Raw genomic sequence first — 19,769 nt, 5'->3', positions numbered from 1 at the left:
TATATTTACTTGGATGCCTTAGTTTGCACATTTTTATAGTCTTAGAACTGTAAACTTGTAACTTACTAAATTCCCTTTTTAAACGCCATTCCATTTTTGGTATATTGCATTCCAACACTTACAAACTAAAATACCCTGGATAAAGGGAGCATCAGACACTAGGCTTTCACAATCACACCGTCACATTGTAGAAGCTATATAGTTATGCAATCATCTTCAAAAGTCAAGGCTATTGGAATAAAGTTCAACAGTTTTCACGTACTTCCCTCTAGCCACTGCAATATACCACAAACTAAAAAGGGATATCTATATAATACACAAGAATAACCTTCAGGATAACCTCTCGACTGAAATCCCTTAGCCACTGAGATTTTATTTTGTCTCATTTCTCTCTTCCCCATTTTGGTCAAGAAGGCTTTCTTAATTCCATGATGCCAGGTCCCAGCTCATCCCCAGGAGTTATGTCCCATGTTGCCAGGGAAATTTACACCTCTGGAAGTCATGTCCCATGTAAGGGGGGAGGGTAGTGAGTTTACCTGCAGAGTAGGCATATAGAGAGAGGAGCCACATCTGAGCAACAAAAGACATTCTCTTGGGGTGACTCTTAGGCATAATTATAAGTAAGCTTAGCTTCTCCTTTGCAGGAATAATTTTCATAGGGGCACGTCCCAAGATTGAGGGCTCAGCCTAGTGAATTGGTTGTCCCCACTGCTTGGAGAATATCAGGAATTCCTCAGATGGGGAAGTCAAATATTTCCTCTTTTCTCTCAAGGACCCCCAAGAAGACTTTACAAATATTTGTTTATTCTCTGCCCAAATTACTCTGGGATATATCAGGGCATCACACTAACATGTACAAACCAACAAGATCTCACTCTGTATTCAAGATTCCACGTAATTATGGTGTTAAAGTAAACTGTCCATCCCAGTTAAATTAGATAATGTGCTACTCCAAATAAATAACTCTTCCTTTGGTCTCACACAGAAGTTGAAGTTTTAAAATAGAGACTATATCATCCTTTACCATGTATTCTGATTTACCTTAGTTCTATCCAGATCAGCTTCATTCCTATCTCCAGTTAAGTCTGATAACTTTTTAAATAGTTGCTATATGGGGTAATACTGACTTTCATAGCTTCAGAGCTCTAACTCTGAGTCTCAGGTGTCATACAATACCTGAAGTTTCAGGGAGCGACCAGGTTATACACAGGCAGCTCAATATCAAAACCAAATGAAACAATACTATCTATTTCCACAGCTACCTAGATATTTTATAAATGCATAGAAAATGGTTGGAAGGACACACACAAGCCTGGTGACTATTGTGAAGACTGGAAGTAGGCGGACTTCAAATTTGCCTATAACCATTGAAGCTTTTACAACTTTTATTATCTGTGGAATTTAAAATTAATTTGAAAACCTTTAAATATTAGCATCCTTTTGTTCCGGAAGAAAAATGTAAAAACTCATTTTGTCATTTTAGAAGAGCAGAGGTCTTGGAGTTAAGGACAGATGAATTTGAGAGAGTTGAGGGTACTACATTCTTTCCTTAATTATGGAAATTTTGAGGGGTACAAAGCACCAAAAGGAGGAATTAAGTTTTTTTTCCTATTTTATCTTATTTTTTATTTTTTAATACCAAAAAAACACACAAATTAACTCAAACATTCCTATTTTAAGATTTTTTTTTTTTAAACATGGGCAGGCACCAGGAAACGAACCCGGGTCCTCGGGCATGGCAGGCAAGCACTCTTACCTGCTGAGCCACCATGGCCCGCCCCAACATTCCTATTTTGATGTTCCGTTCTACATATATAATCAGTAGTTCACAATATCATCACATAGTTGCATAGTCATCATCGTGATCATTTCTTAGAACATTTGCATCAATTTAGAAAAAGAAATAAAAAAACAACAGAAAAAGAAATAAAAAGAAAACAGAAAAAAAAATATATATGCACATACCACACCCCTTACCCCTCCCTTTCATTGATCACTAGCATTTTAAACTAATTTTAACATTTGTTCCCCCTATTATTTATTTTTATTCCGTATGTTCTACTCATCTGTTGACAAGGTAGATAAAAGGAGCATCAGATGCAAGGTGTTCACAATCACACAGTCACATTGTGAAAGCTATATCATTCTATAATCATCTTCAAGAAACATGGCTACTGGAATACAGCTCTACATTTTTAGGCAGTCCCTCCAGCCTCTCTGTTATGCCTTAACTAAAATGGTGTTATCTATTTAATGCGTAAGAATAACCTCCAGGATAACCACTTGACTCTGTTTGGAATCTCTCAGCCATTGACACTTCATCTCATTTCACTCTTCCCCCTTTGGTTGAGAAGGTTTTCTCAATCTGTTGATGCTGAGTCTCAGCTCATTCTAGGGTTTTTCTCAATCCGTTGATGGTGAGTCTCAGATCATTCTAGGATTTCTGTCCCACATTGCCAGGAAGGTCCACACTCCCGGGAGTCATGTCCCACGTAGAGAGGGGGAGGGTGGTGAGTTTGCTAGTTGTGTTGGCTGGAGAGAGAGGCCACATCTGAACAACAAAAGAGGCTCTCTTGGGGGTGACTCTTAGAGGAATTACGATTTTAATAGCACTGAATAGGAAAGATAGTTTGGTAATTGGGAAAGAACCTTGGAGAAATGATAAGATTTAATGGTCTTATGGCATTCGATAGTTCTCAGGTTGGATTATTTCTGTTCTTCACTGATGAGAAGCAGAAGGATATTACCAGAAACAAAACATGACCACATGATAGAAGAGAAGAGATAAGATTGGAAAGGGAGCATATGGTGGACAGTTTGTGGAGATAGGAAAGCAAGCTGGTGTTCAAGGGGCGTGGCTTTGGTTCAGAGTTATCTGCCTCCATAGGAGAGTGTTTAGATTTTATGCAAATGACCAAGAGAGGCCATGTGAGGCATTTTGAGAAAGAACCTGACTAAATCTCTCAGTTTGAAAGGATGGTGGCAGCATTTCATATTGTGTAGAAAGTAAAGAGAAAGGATGTCATCAGGCTTTCAAGGAGTCCACACTCAGGAGGGAATAACAAAGATGAAAAATATGTTCCTGTTCTTGAAGGGCTCATGGTTTAGTGAAGAAGCCAGACAAAAGAATGATGATAATTCAATCTGACAAACTCTACAGAGAAGAAGTGCAAAGTGAAGAAGGGAACAGAGAGGAGGTTGTGACAAAATTATCTGGGCGTGTTTGGGTAGTTTATGATGGGGCGTCATAATTGGGCCTTCAAGGATGAGTATGACTGTGGCGCATAGAGGATACCTTTTCAGTATGATGAGAGCCAGGACCACTGACCAGAAATTTAGTTAAGGGAGCAGAGAAGGTTTTAGAAGTTCAGCATAATAAAAGCAATCACAATTAGCAAAGAACTTTGAAGGAAAGAACAGCCTGAAATACACTCCTAGAGGAACATTATAAGAAGTATTACATATGATGTTAATAGTTCCCTCAGTAAAGGGGAGAATGAATTAAAGGGTCAACCTTTAAAAAAGTCTGAAGAGTTGAGTCATTGCTTAGTTTTTTTGTTTGTTTGTTTTGCTTTTTTTTTTTTTTAAGATGCATGCTTCTGAACCTGGTTCAGTAAAAGGTAAGAGTAGATAGGAAATAGGAGTCTTCCTTCCTCCCTCCCTCCTTCTCTCCCTTCCTTCCTTTATTTCCTTCCTTCTTACCCTCTCCTTCCTTTATTTCTCCTTCCCTCCTTCTTTCATCATCATTAAGAAATTCATTTTCCAGAGAACGAAGAATAAGATTATTTCAATGAGGCCATTATGGTAGTGAATCAGTGCAGAAAAATGAGTCACCATGTTAGGCTTAAAGCAATAGAAGTTCACAGGAGTATCAGTGAATGTTCTACCATGGAGGGGATGAATCACTAAAATAAGGCACTATAGTTCTTAAATATAGCCTACTTTAAAATTTTAGAATTTCCAAGTAAGAAAATGAGACTACTTAGTGGTTCTCTTAAATTCTATTATTTTTAGTATGAGTACATTTTAACATGTTTGAACAAGGAAAAAAGTAATATAATAATCCAGATGACCTACTTGTATAGATAATCATATTTTCCCCTTTATTAAATTTAATGTAATTATTGTCGAGGACATTACTGAAATTATGCATATACTCAGTGTCTCCATGAAAATAGTTTCAAGAAATCTGAAGGAAAAGAGCTCCTTTTAGAGATAAAAATTTCTTCCTTTCATGTATTTATTCATTTAATTAGTTCATTCTTTCAGGTTCTTTGCATGTTACTCTCCTCTGGTAATAAAGTGAAGGAAATATAACAGCTAGTCAAGGATGTTTCCTGTTAGATGCACTGGCATAATAAAGATGAACAGGGACTCAGAGCCTTCGGTGGATCTGTGGGCACAAAGCTTCAGAGAGAGACTTATATGCTGGTCAAAACAAGAGGGCAAGACCAGTTCAAAAGATCGCTTCACATGATTCCTCACATTGATTCTCTCTAGCCCCTGAACTGTCCTTCTGTCTAATTTTAAAGGTTTCCATTTGAATAAATGAAAAACATGAAGTGAGTATTGACTCTTGTGAGGTGTTCTACTGGGAAGCTAAGAGGGACCCAAGCAGATAGGCATAGCCATTGCCTTTTTTTATTTTTCTTTCTTTCTTTCCTTCTTTTTTTTTGGCATGAGCAGACACCGGAAATTGAACCCAGGTCTTTGGCGTGGTAGGCGAGAACTCTGCCTGCTGAGCCACTCTGACCCGCCCTAGCCATTGCCTTTTGCAGATGCACAATACGATTGAGTAAAATAAAGACATTTGATGGAGATTATCATTAGAGACGGGCAGTGGGAAGTGTGATAATCAGGGGTACAAACAAAGTATAATAAGAAATGAAGTAATACACTTTGACTGAGAAGATCTAGAAGGTCAAGGACAGTGGAATGTGAGTGGGACCTTCAAAGGTGGCTAGAACATTGACTGGTAAGGCATTAGGAGAAATTGGGGAAGAGAATCCCACATTGGCATAGGATGGATGCTGAAGGATGTAGGGATGTATTGAAATATGGCTTGCCTAATTGATTTGGCCCTGAGTGCAAGATGGAACAATCAATGGAAGGAAGGAGCATATAATGGATGATAAAAAGGAAAGTAGGGAGCATATAATGGATGATAAAGCAGAGAAATTAGCTGGAAAAAATTAACTAGAGCCAAATTGTGAAGCATTTTGAAGCCAGTTTGGATTTTACTATTTATGTAATGGATAGCCATTAAAGGTTCTAAGGAGGGAATTGATACATACCTATATTCTTTAGAGAGACAGTTCTAGAGGTAGTGTATTGAACAGATTGGTATGACAGAGTCATGTATTGCATAATGCCAAAAGGTACCATAAAATACCTTAAGACTATAGTGCCTTCTGGGATCACACAGCACGGAGGCCCTAAGAGTAGAGATAATGTGAGAGGAAGAGTAGTGGAGTTGTAGCAAGTAGAATGCTTTAATTGCAAGCAACAGAAACTGACTCTAAGGGGAAAAGAAAGGGAATTTGTTAGAAGGATGGGGGATGCTGAGACAATTAAAAGAAAAAGAATATGCTTATAGGAATCAGGGCTACTCCATAAATCTAATGGAGAACTTCATCAGGGCACTTCTATGGGGTGGTGGTAGGGGGTATGAATCACTTCCCATCATTTCCAAACTTTTTGCTACTATACTCAAGAGTCAAATTCCAAAGAGAAGGCCTGCAACTAGGTGAATGAAACTTATGGATTGTGTGTTGAATGATGGCAGAAACAAAAAGACAAATATTATCATGCCTCACTCAAATGGACTAACTATACTATACAAACTTGGAGAATTGAAGTCAACGTCATGGGTTATCAGGTTGGGGCCTATCGTAAAAGGTACTATATTGTAAGCTCTTATAGCAGTCACATATATTCAAGAGTTGTAACTATTATTTCTAAATTCTGAGATACTGAGCAATTTGTGTATAATTCTTCCCCATTGGGGGAGTTCCTGATATTCTCACAAGCAGTGGGGACAACTAATTCAATAGGCTGAGCCCTTGATCTTGGGGCTCACCCTTATGAAACTTATTCCTGCAAAGGAGAAGCTAAGCCTACTTATAATTATGCCTAAGAGTCACCTCCAGAGAACCTCTTTTGTTGCTCAAATGTGGCCTCTCTCTCTAAGCCAACTTAGCAGGTGAACTCACTCTCTCTCTAAGTGGGACATGACTCCCAGGAGTGTAAATCCCCCTGGAAACATGGGACAGAACTCCTGGGATAAGCTAGGATCTAACATCATGAGATTGAGAAAGGTTTCTTGACCAAAAGTGGAAAGAGAAATTAGACAACATCAAGTCTCAGTGGCTGAGAGATTTCAAACAGAGTTGAGAGGTTTGTCCTGGAAGTTGTTCTTATGCATTATATAGATATCCCTTTTTAGTTTATGGCGTATTGGAGTGGCTAGAGAGAGGTACCTGAAACTGTTGAGCTATATTCCAGTAGCCTTGATTCATGAAGACAATTTTATAACTATATAGCTTCTACAGTGTGACTGCGTGATTGTGAAAACCTTGTGTCTGATGCTCCTTTTATCCTGTGTGGACAAAAGTAAAAATTAAGAATAAAAATACATACATAATGGGGGAGATAAAGGGTAAAAAATTTGCTATATTGAACACTAGTGGTCAATGAGAGGGAGGGATATGGGATATATGAGTTCTTTTTTCTACTTTGTATTTATTTTTTAGAGGGATGCAAATGTTCTGAAAATGATCATGGTGATAAATGCACAACAATGTGATGATATTGTGAGCCATTACTTGTATAACATGTATGGATGTATGTGTGTGAAGATTCCTCAAATATATATTTTTTCAAATCCAAGGAGTGTGAATATGATTCACCTATCTTAGGTCACATGCTAACTCCTTGACCAAAGGAATATAGAGATGTCTTGATTGAAAGTCCCACTAAGACTTTCAGCAATATGAGTGGGGGTATGATGCTGCTATCAAAAGAAGGGGCATAACGCTGGACAGGCAGTAAAAAACCAAGGGTATGGCTTATAGTAGTCACGGCAGAGGCTGCTGCTTGCTCAGTAAAAAGCCAATTTACTTCTCTTCCTTAGTAGAAGACCACTAATTGTATACAATGTGGCTCTGTGATCAGCTAAAAAACTACATTCCCTAGCCTCCTTCACAACTAGGTGTGGCTGTGCAACTAAATCTGTTGTGATAACCAAAATAGGATGGGATTTCTTTCCAAGATCTTTAAGGAAGCAGGAAGACAGCTGGCAGGTAACTATTTTATTCCCCTTCATACTTCCCTCTTATCTTTGACACCTGATTGACCTGAAGGTCTAAAAGCCATTCTATGATTGTAGATCAGTAATATAAAAGCTTGGATCCCCAATAATACTGTGTGGCTGCCAAATCAGCACTGGACCTCCTATCCCTGGACTTTATTTATAATAGAGAGAAATAAACTTCTACTTTTTAAGTCTTTCTTATTTACAGCTTTTGTTACTAGAAGCTTTTATCTCAAAGTGACTCACTATAATGATAAAGAAGCCTGTGATTTTGAGGATAGCTGAAATTGAAGGAGTGTATAGATAAAGGGTGAAGAAGACCAAATAGGAATAGGTAGACCAACAGCAAATCAGGAAAGGGCAGGGTTATGGAAGTCAGGGGTAATGAAAATTTCAAGAAATTAAGAAGAATGAGAACCAAGAATAAATCATTGGTTTGGATCATTTATACTTCCTGGAAAAGGAAATATGGTACTTGTTGAAATTGTTGATTGGGAAGCAGAGGTGACATATATACTGCTTTAGAATCCCACTCCCAGCTAAACTATCACGAGTGTGAAAATAAAGACATACAAGGTCTCAAAAAACTTACCTCTCCTGCACCTTTTCTTAGGAATCCAAAGGAGTATATATTGTTGTTCTAGTTTGCTAGCAGCTGGAATGCAATATACCAGAAACGGAATGGCTTTTAAAAAGGGGAATTTAATGAGTTGCTAGTTTACAGTTCTAAGGCCGAGAAAATGTCCCAATTAAAACAAGTCTAAAGAAATGTCCAATCAAAGGCATCTAGGGAAAGATACCCTGGTTCAAGAAGGCTGATGAAGTTCAGGGTTTCTCTCTCAAGTGAGAAGGCACATGGCAAATACAGTCAGGGCTTCTCTCTCAGCTGGAGGGGCACATGGCGAACACGGCGTCATCTGCTAGCTTTCTCTCCTGGCTTCTTATTTCATGAAGCTCCCCAGGAGGTGTCTTCCTTCTTCATCTCCAAAGGTCGCTGGCTGGTGGACTCTTTGCTTTGTAGTGTTGCTCTCTCTGAATCTCTCTGAATCTCCCTCTCCAAAATGTTTCCTCTTTTATAGGATTTCAGAAACTAATCAAGACCCACTGAAATGGGTGGAGACATGTCATCCCCTAATCCAGTTTAACAACCATTCTTGACTAAATCACATCAACCAGGGAGATGATCTCATTGCAGTTTCATATATACAGTATTGAATAAGGATTATTCTACCTTTAAGAAATGGGATTTATATCAAAACATGGCTTTTCTTAGGGGGCATACATCCTTTCAAACCACCACAATTGTCTACTAAAATTAGAGAATAAGCCAAGAAATAGAAAGATATAGAAATAGGGCTACATGACAAAGAAAAGAGGGAAGAGAATTCTTAGGACAATGACACTGTAGTAAGCATAAAGAGAAATCTGTCCAGATTGGAGTAAGAGATCAAAGGGATTTAAAAAGAAGAAAATAAACTGATTTCTATGTTTATGACCAATGCCAATTGGAAGAAGAATTAATATATACAAAGAAATCTACACAAATGAAAATTTGATTATTAACTCTAAGATAATCAATACTTAGGCAGGAAAAGAATGTAATATAGTACACTATGTGGCTTAACAGGGAGGAATACTTAGATAGTTATAATAATGTAACTCCAAATAGTAATTTAAACAATGTGAAATGATTGTTTAGAAGGATTGCAAAGTCTGTAGCATGTGATGAAACAAGAAAGACAAATACTTGTTGATCACAATAGGAGTTAATTGATATCTTCTCAATATATAAAAAATAATGCATTATAAACATTGTTTAAAAATGTGGACATAAATGTGCAAAGAAATATTGTAGAAAAGTTGAAAGTGATTGCCTCTGGAAAATTGGAATACAATTGTAACCAATTCAGAGTTCTTGCTCTTGTGGAGAATATAATTTAGTGGATATAACACATTATTAAATGAACAATTATAAAATAGTTTGATAAGTGTTATGCGAAAAGTACAGATGCAAAATGCAGCACTTGGAAAATGACTCCTCTGTTTTATTTAGGTCTATGGTGTACTTGTTAATTTCATGTGTCAACTTGGCCAGGTTATGGTTTCCAGTTCTTTAGTTAAGCACACATTGGCCTGATTGTTGCTGCAAAGATACTTCATGGATTTAAATCATCAGTAAATTGCTTGTATCTTTGGCTGAGGAGACTTCCTTTAACAAGAAGAGAAGTCTCACCCAATCAGTTGAAGGCGTAAAAGGAGCAGTGATAATTTCAGCAATCAGAAGAATTTCTACCTCTGCTTCAGCCAGCCAGCCTCTCTTGGGGAATTCATCAGAATATCTGCTTGAGGCCTGCCCTACAGAATATGGACTTGTGCATCCCCACAGTTGTGTGATACAATTTTTATAAAAATTTTGTAATATTTACATATATCTCCTATCAGTTCTGTTTCCCTAGAAAACCCTGACTAAATAAATTTGGCAAGCTTGTCTTTGTCAGAGAATTATATTTATGTATATACAAATTGTTGGAAAACTTCATTAAAAATATTTCTGTTTCAGTAACTTGACTGTTGTTGATGGATATACAAATGCACATGTGTTAAAATTGTATAGAACCAAATACACATACATAGGAGTACAAGTAAAACTGGGGAAATATGAATAAGTTTGGTGGATAGCATCAATTTCAATAATCTGGTTGTGTTAGTGTACCTACAGTTTTGCAAAATATTACCATTGGGGGAAGCTAGATAAAGTATACATGAGTTTGTCCTCTATTATTTCAATTACATGTGAATATACATTCATCTCAATAAAAATTTCAATTAAAAATATCTGTTCTGAGGATACTATAAACAACTATATGCCAACAAACTAGACAATTTAGATGAAATGGACAAATTCCTGGAGTCACACAAACAAGCTGCACTAGCTTAGGAAGAAGTAGATCTCAACAAACCAATCAGAAGTGAAGAGATTCAATCAGTCATAAAAATTTTCCCACAAAGAAAAGCCCAGGGCCAGATGGTTCACAGGGGAGTTTTATCAAACATTCCATAAAGAACTAACACCAATCCTGCTCAAACTTTTCCAAAAAATTGAGGACAAAGGAACTTTACCTAACTCATTTTATGAAGCTAATATCATTTTAATATCAAAACCAGGTAAGGATGCTATAAGAAAGGAAAACTACAGGCCAATCTCCCTAATGAACAAAGATGCAAAAATTCTCAAGAAAATATTAGCAAATCAAATCCAACAGCACATTAAAAGAATTATACACTGTGACCAGGTGGGGGTTATACCAGGAATGCAAGGATGGTTCAAGACAAGAAAATCAATAATGTAATATAGCACATTAACAAATCGAAAGGAAAAAATCACATGATCATCTCAACTGATGCTGAAAAAGCATTTGACAAAATTCACTATCCTTTTCTGATAAAAACACTGCAAAAGGTAGGAATCGAAGGTAACTGCCTCAACATGATAAAGGGAATATATAGGAAAAACTGATAGCCAGCATCATACTCAATGGAGAGAGATTGAAAAGTTTCCCCCCTAAGATCAGGTACAAGACAAGGATGCCCACTGTACAACTATTATTCAACATTGTGCTAGAAGTTCTAGCTAGAGCAACCAGGCAGGACAAAGAAATAAAAGGCATCCAAATTGGAAAGGAAGAAGTAAAACTCTCATTATTTGCAGATGATATGCTCCAGTATTTTAGAGAAGCTAGAAGTAAAAACCTAAAATTGTGAAATTGTAATCCTTGTCAAACTCTGAAATAAGTTCTACAACAAATTGTGGTGTTGTGCTTTGAAATTTGTAGCTTTTTTATATGTTATTTTTCACAAAAAAAGAAGGAAAAAAGTCTATTGTGATGATAAAAAAGTATTTAAGCCCTCTAGCCTCCTATATTCTGGAGAAGCTAGAAGAAAAAATATGAGAAGATTATATGGTAGCCCATGACAAACTCTGGGTCTGTCTTGTTAACCACTTGTTGAAGAGTGCTTTGAAAACTATTGCTTTTTTATTTCTTTGCTTTGTATATATGTTATACTATACAATAAAAAAGTTAAAAAAATATATCTGTTCCATTTTGTTGACTTAAGATCTTCCAGGTTGCAATCAGCAGGATACATTCAAATTATCTCAGGTAATAGGGACTTATTGTAAAGAATACACAGTAAGAGAGAGGGAAAAGCTATCTCAGTATCAGGTAATGCAGTCTTTCAAAGGAAACCAAAAACAGTATTTGAATCATCTGACAGCAACTAGAACCTTGCAAAAGTTAAGTTTGTTGTCCCCTAAGTTAGGACTCTGACCCTATGGATCAGTGCCTCCACAAGTAATGCTCCTGCCACTATTGATCAACCAATTCATTGTATCCTGCCATTCAAACTTCCAGAGAGAAGAACGAGTGGATTTGGCCATCACTGTGCAGTAGCAGGATCCTCTGGTAGTCATAATTCTTGGTTGTCTGTAACAAACCCAATCCAAATAGTTTTAAGTCTGCAGGGGACAGGGGTCTTAAGAACAATATGAACCTTGACACCTGCATTTTCTTCTATCATTACTTCTCTCTCATACCTCCTCCTTCCAGGGAACACAATGACTGACAGCTCCAGGGTTCCACATTTCCACAGTCAGAGGGGAAGCAAATTATAGACTCTACAGCCTCGAGTTAAAAAAAAAAAAATTTAGTCTAAGGGCTGGGATTGGCCCAGCGTGGTTTCAGAGCCCACCCCTAGACTAATTGCCGTGGTCATGATTCTTTCCAAACACACACCATGTGCTTAGAAGGATGATTTCTCAGAAGAAGGGGGTTATTTTTCTTGGTAGATGAAACAAAAGAAACTCACTACTTTGTCCCTGGTGGGTAGAGTTCTCACAGTCACCACCCCTCCCCTTTGCCAAAGTTGCTTCCTGCTGTTGGGCCAGGCCCCTGTTAATGGTCAGATCAACTGTGACCAGGGTTGTGCTGTCCTGTGAAGTCCCATGGTACCCAGCATGGTATCCTACACATAAGGAGCTCTTGGGTAGAAAGCTGTGGACAAGGCAAGTACTCAGAGTTTTCTCAAAACTGCAAAATGTAGCTAGAAAGCCCATCATTAGATACAGGCATTTATATAGACATAATTATAAATATAAACTGCAAAAATAAATACCCAGCACTCAACCTGTAAGCTGTGGGAGCTTTATAAAATAAGTTTCTAATACCTCATTTTCTTATATATATTATTTTTCTTCTCCTTAAAGTCAAATGTGTAGGAAAATATCCTAGCTAAATTGAGCATGGCACAAGCTAATTTCTTTGGTTCATTAAGATTTTACAAGTTTTACCTTATTTATTCTGGTAGTGTTCAGACGACTTAGGATCATATATCAAGTGGAAAAGCAGACTGAACACTATATTCCGAGAAACCTTAAAATGAATCTTCAGATGGCATAATTATTTCATTTTTCATGTGGGGTTGAGTGGAATCATTAAATGTGATGTGAATAATGATAACTGCCATACTTAATAGTAATTTACAGAACGTTAAGACACCTTTAACAGGCTACATTTAAAGGATACTTTTATTTAAAAGTTTATTGCTTCACAGAGGGGAGGGCCACATGAAGACAGAAGAAGAGAGTGGAGATACACTGTCACAATCTAAAATGCCTGGGGCTTCCAGAAGCTGGAAGAATCCAAAATGGATCTCTCTCTGGACTTTCAGAAGGAGCATGGCCCTGCCGACACCATGATTTCAGACTTCTGGCCTCCAGAACTGTGAGACGATAAATTTGTGTTGTTTTAAATGGCCCAGCTTATGGCAGTTTGTTCCAGCAGTCCTAGGAAACTAAGACAATTGGGTTAAAGAATCTGGAAAACTGAACCTTACTTTGAACCATCCTAGAAACACCTCATAACCTGCAGCAAACACGTGGTCCATCTGAAAGGACAGAACAAAATATAAAAATGGCCTGAAGAAAAACCTTGGAGATCATTCGGCAATGCATATGTATGGTTTGTTGACCCACTGTGCCATGTTCACTAAGAGAAAATCCTGCCAGAGCGCTAATCAATGTCTCATGACTTGTCTTCACTGCCCCTACCTGGGCTTACCCAAAGGTTTACAGGAAAGAAGAGAATTCTACATGGTGCGCTCCAATCGTACCTACCCTTCAGGATTTTCACCAATGCAATTCATCTCTGCTGAAAATTTAACCAGCTGGAATTAGTAGACGTGGGGACTGAGGGCCAGGGTTTCCCCTCCATATTAAGAGCAGGTCATTGCACGTAGCACCTCCATGACCAGGACAGACACTGAAGATCATTAGACTGCAGGGGGGAGTGAATGTACAGATGACATAATAAACAAGGCATTGAAACTCTCCTACCTTGATCACTGTTGAAAAAAACAAATCTCCACACCCCTGTGTCATGAGATCCTGCTGAGGCTGTGTTCTAACACCCTTATCCTAAACACTTATAAGCCACTCCTTTTGCAGAGCACTGACTTCTGTTTCCCAGCTGGCCGCCATTGGGAAGAATCCTCTTCTGTTTGTAAACCCTAATTAAAATTCAGGTCTAATTCAAAAAAAAAAAAAAGTTTATTGCTTCAAATGTAATGCATACTGTTAAAAGTATCTAAAATATGTGACCCTCCACCATACAGCACATGCAAAAAAGTATCTAAAATAAAAAGTAGCCCCTACCTCACAGAGGTAACTACTAGCAGGGGTTTGCAATTCCTCCCCACTGCCTCCTACCCCACCCCACCCCACTCATTTGGTTCCCACTAAAACTTTGGTATGCAGCCAAGGCAGGCATTCTGGTGCCCGCTCGGAGAGCAGACTGCTGGTGGAGCCTCTGGGGGCAGCTCTCAGTGTTGGGTTTGGCCCAGTTTCCATGAGACACCACCCAAATGGCACCATTTCAGCACCTGGCACAGAGGAGGAACTGAAGAAATGATATTTTCCCATCTTCGCTATAATGAATATTTGAAAATGTGTATACTTTATTTGAAGTAAAGCCTTTTAAAATGTGCTCAAATGAAAAGACCGAAGGCTGTAAGAAAAAAAAAAAGTGTTTATCCGAAAAATGAGAGGGGTCACTGAGGGGCTAGCAGACTTCTCCCTCGCTTCCAGGGACTGGCTTTATCAAGGCATTGGCGAACCCAGTTCCAACAAAGCAGGGCCCCTTTGAATGAAAATACTCTGTATTTGGTGAACGCGGACCAGGTTGTCCTATTTGGGTAATGACTCAGATTAGATATCCAGCTGTCACAATGTTAGTGTTTACTAGATTTTATGAAATCTTTCATTGACTTAGTCATTCTGGCCAGTTTTTTCCTTCTCCACCTGTTTATGGGTAGTTTTTTAATGGCTGTATAAATTTTCTTATTTTACACATTTGCTTATCTTTCTGTTATTTGATATTTGATGAAGGAAACTGAGCTGCCCTTTCTATTGCCTTACAAGCAGTGGAGCCTGGGGATATAGGTTGCTATGTGACAAACCAGGAGCAGTAGAGGTACTAGAGAAACAAGCTTTGAAAAGAGAGGCAATTACCTAAAATTAGATCAAGAGGAAACTGCTCTGTTAGGTAAATCCTGTTGCTAAATTGTCCACAGCAAGCTAAGCACAGGGTAATACTGTGTTCTAAGAAGAAAGAGGAAGATAAAAAAAAGGTCTTGGCAACAGGAAAATGTGACAAATACCTAGTTATTAAGCCCTCTGTTATTTTTCTTGCTTATTTTTCCAACTGCAAAGAAGACATGAGGAAGTATGGAGACAACTGACTTAGGGCATAGAAAAGGGTGACCCAATTAAAACATCTTTTTTCTCACATATTAACAAATTAGTTCTGTTGAATTCATTAACTGATGCTTCTGAGAAACTAGTGTTCTTATTCTGGACCTTAATGGACAGGCTACGTTTTTGAAATTAACAATTTGTCCTAATTGCCCTATTTTAATTGTAGTCTTAGTACCTCAACAAAAAGCTTTGAAGCATCATGGGGACTGAGCATTCCTGAGAAAAGGACCATAAAACAAGTAATTCAGAACCACTGGCATCTTGGTGAAGTTGTAATTACAGCTGTTTGTGAAGTTTTACAGGAATTCCTTCTCCAAGACTGTTCTTTAGGAGAACTTTGAACTTTACTTTCTCTTACCATCTACCACCTGTTGGGGGAATCTATGGGCTATAAAGAGCTCCCAGTGGATGGGGACAGATAACATCTTACAGTCTTTCTTTGCTCTCTCTTATTCATGCACACCACATACCCTGTAATTTTTACTAAGCAGAAATCAGACTTAACATGGAATCTGACAGGGTGCATGGGTGATTCAGTGGTAGACTGCTAGCCTTCCATGTGGGACACCTGGGTTCGATTCCTGGACATGCACTTCTTCCCCCTCCCCAATGGAATCTGATAAATCAATACAACAATAATTTTGAAAACTATGCAATAATTGGGGAAAATGCTCATGATGTAGTGTTATGCAAAAGTAGCAAGATACAAAAATGAGCTTTGATGTGATCACACCTATTTAATAATCATGAAGCATACAAAAAGAGCTCTAAGACAACATGTGAAAATGAAGAGTATTTCATTCCTGGTGGGATTTAAAAACTGTCATTTGGTTTTGCTTTAATCCTGCTGTAGTTGGTGAAAAAAGAAAAGTAAAGCATAAATAAAGACGGGGGTGATATTCAAAACATTTAATAACCTCTATTATACAGTGTGGAGGTTGAAGTTCAGACAAACAGCTGCAATAATTATAGAGGGTGCCAGACAATGGCGTGTAAAGGCATCCTTGGAAATCCAGGTGGGCATTTTCCCATTGGGGCTCCAGAGAGACACCCCCCCTTTCTCAGGCAGGAGCAGTCTGTCTGGGGGATGGGAGCTGTTGGAGCCCCAGTAAATAAGTACCAAGGAAGCCCCTCAGAATGCCCTACATGGGGCCATAGCCAGGTGGTCGGGGGCACCTGGAAGACTCTAACATTAACTACTTAGCAACCAGTACTGTACTGTTTCAAAATCTTAACTGGTACAGCCCTATAATGCCCATCAGCTGATAAGAGCCCTGAGTAAGAATAATCTTGAAAGAGAGGGAATGAGATAATGCTTGTGAAGCCTATATATCATAACGCCTAGTACATGGTAAATACTCCATACACATCAGCTGTTGTAACAGTGTTATATTCCCGCTTATACTTTATTAAAAAAAAAAAAGCAAGCAGGCAAGTGAGAGGTATTTTGAGATGAGGATGGAAGGAAGGTGTGGCAGTCAGTCTCCATGGTGGAAATGTTTCCCGCATACAGAGTCTTCTGGTCCTTTAATCTGACCAAGCTGGTATTATCACTTAGTTTCCCTATCCCTTCTACCCACGTCTGCCTGTAAGTTATTACCTAGCTCAGGAGCCTTCTAGCATGGAGATGGGATACAGAAGAGGGAATTTCGAGGTACTTTTGGAGCTAGGAGATGGTTCAAAAAAAGATGCCTTTTTTAAAATATTACATGGGCAGGCACCGGGAAACAAACCCGGGTCTCTTGGCATGGCAGGCGAGAACTCTGCCACTGAGCCACCGTGGCCCGCCCACCATTGCCTTTTAATATCAGTTATTTTCCTTCCAAACAATACTCACAGAAATCCACGCCCATACACAACAGGGACCAGATACACGAATTAGGAAACACCAAAGAGAGTGTTATTATGCTTCAGAAAACCAGACCAAATGCTGCAGCTAATTTTCTAATCTTCTCATTTTATAAAGGAGAAAACTTGGGCTCCAAGTGAATAGGTACTTTCCTCAACAGATAAGTTCTTCTATTTTTTTTTCTGGTAAGTACACTTGTGTGTCTAGTTCATCTTTTTTATAAACTCAGATGCCTGCTTCAGGATCTGTTAAGGGTGTGTTGAGAATCTCAATTGAAAGGCACAGTAAAGGATTAACAAAGTTCTGACAGCACACATACACACATATGAAGTGAATTAGTGTTCAAATCAGTTCTGGAGGGATATGTTCAACCTAGAGATATCATCCAGCTACAACAAGCCAGTATTCCTTTTCTATGAAGGAAGCCAACTCTTGTCATCCAGGATCATTGTGATCTCATTTATGGTGCGGGGCAGGGGAGTGGAATTTGGGGTGATGGTGAGAGGTACCTTCCCTTACAGACACAATGTAACTCATCCCTCTCTTTTTTCCCAGGAAGAGGAGATGGAGCCTTCTGAGGAGTTCTGCAGTGCCAGCATCACTGTACCTTCACCATCACCTCTAAATGTGTATTTTCTGCCTACAAGTATTATCGTTTGCAACAGAACACTCTGCTCTCTCTATTATCTGGTATTTATTAAGTGTTTACTAAATGCTGGCATTGTACTAAGCTGTTTACAGGGTGTTCTAGTTTGCTAGCTACCAGAATGCAACATACCAGAAATGGAATGGCTTTTAAAAAGGGGAATTTAATATGTTACAAGTTTACAGTTCTAAGGCCGTGAAAATCTCCAAATTGAACCAAGTCTAAAAAATGTCCAAATTAAGGCACTATCAAGAGGTTACCTTCACTCAGGAAAGGCCGATGAAGTTTAGGGTTTCTCTCTCAACTGGAAAGGCACATGGAGAACATGGTGATGTCTGCTAGCTTCCTCTCCAGGAATCCTCTTTCATGAAGCTTCCCCAGGGGCATTTTCCTTCTTCATCTCCAAAGATCTCTGGCTGTGTGGCTCTCGTGGTTCTCATGACTTCCTGTTGTTCCCCCAAACAAAAGTTCTCTCTAAAATGCTTCCTCTTTTAAAGGATCCCAATAAACTAATCAAGATCCATATGAAATGGGTGGAGTCACATCTTCCTCTAATTAAAGGTTAATACCTACAATTGGGTGAGTCACATTCCGGGAGATAACCTGATCAAGTTTCCAACCCACATTATTGAATAGGGATTAAAAGAAATGATTGCTCCCACAAAATTGGATCAGGATTAAAACATAGCTTTTCTGGGGTGCATAATCCTTTCAAACCAGAGCACATGGATTCTTTCATTCTGTCTTGTTAGGAAGATATTTTTATTATGTCCATTTTACAGATAGGGAAACAGGCTATGGATGGATGTGTAGACAGAGTAAATCTGAGATCCAAATCCAGTCATATCCATTAAAACTGCCTTTATGAATGATGTAAAATAAAATAAAACTTTAATTCAAATCTAAGGATCATGTAAAATAGTAATACTAATGGTATCTAAAATTTATAACATTCCTATGAGATAGGTGCTATATTATTATCTCTGCTTTACAGAAATGTTTAATGTAGTACAGGCTTTTTCCATTAAACCTTATTCAGAAGAAGGAGAAACACACATACACACATAGCACAAAGTCCTTCATTCTAATCTAGCACAAAGAACATAAGCAAACATACATGCATGTAAAGCTCGATGTAGAAATATAAATAGAAGTAGACCTAATGCAGAAATCATAGCAATAGCTACACAGAGAAAGTGGATTCCTAACCACCAATCTACCCACTCATCTATCCATCTGCTCAGCCGTGCATCCTTGACTCCCCGCTACGGATGACCTATACAGTCCTCTATCTGCCAGTACACCCATCCATCCATCCATCTGTCCGTCTGTCCATCCATCCATCCATCCATACATCCATTCCTTTAACGAACATTTACTAAGCATTTATTATATGTCAGAGGAACTTATTGTCTAATGGGGAAAATAAATGATACACTATGTATTCTAAATACTAAAACAGAGGTTTAAATTAAGACCTGTGGGAATCCAGAGAGAAAGAAAGCTAGTGTTTATTGAGAATAACATCAGATTCCTTATCTACTTATCTTCATTTGTTGAAGTTAAGAAATAATTTTCTAGCAAAGTGAAATGAGAAGCAGATTCTTCTCCCTCTAAACAGGAAGAACTTCGCCCAGTCATGGACTCACAGAATGTAGTTAAAGCACAAACAAGTTTTATTTATGCCTTTCATCCTCCCAAGAATCAAGGGGAACAACAGTCAAAAGTTGTTTCTAGCCAAAGAAGGCAAATAAAGGTTACAGTGTCTAACCACTGCAAGCAAGTCAGTCAGTGCATCTCACGGTGGACAGGGATGACAGTACTGCAGCTCGTGGGTCCTCAGGAACCTAAATCTGCCCTCTGATTAGCAGAGAGGCATCACATTAACAGGGAATCTCAGCAGGTCATCAGCAGCATCGCAGATGTCCTTGGGCTGTCCTGCAGAGATGAATTTTAGGCCTCCCCTTCAATGAGGTTAACTGGGTGTAACCCTCACTTCTAAAGAGTGGTCCACAAGGCTGCCAGGCTGGGGTGAAAAATCCATAGAGAGTGGGCACACAACTATTGCTGGGGATGTCCAGGCAAGAATGTCCACCCAACCCTTTAAAATATTTAGCCAGAAGCCAGTCACATATTTGTATTTAAAACATCA

At 38.6% G+C, this 19,769-nt stretch overlaps 1 long non-coding RNA gene across 2 annotated transcripts in view; it reads left to right on the top strand.

Annotated features, from left to right (window-relative positions):
- Window positions 1-17,940, top strand: part of LOC143681507 (uncharacterized) — a 127,038-nt gene extending 109,098 nt beyond the window's left edge. For both annotated transcript variants that reach the window (XR_013174682.1, XR_013174683.1), the window contains one exon: window positions 17,527-17,940. This is a non-coding gene — a long non-coding RNA (uncharacterized LOC143681507). The remainder of the gene's footprint in view (window positions 1-17,526) is intronic.
- The last annotated feature ends 1,829 nt before the right edge of the window (window positions 17,941-19,769 follow it).

This window comes from Tamandua tetradactyla, chromosome 4 (genome assembly GCF_023851605.1).
Source record: "Tamandua tetradactyla isolate mTamTet1 chromosome 4, mTamTet1.pri, whole genome shotgun sequence".
In the NCBI taxonomy this organism is placed as follows: Eukaryota; Metazoa; Chordata; class Mammalia; order Pilosa; family Myrmecophagidae; genus Tamandua; species Tamandua tetradactyla.
Note: the sequence above shows the minus strand (reverse complement) of the source record. Positions and strands in the feature narration are given on the sequence as shown.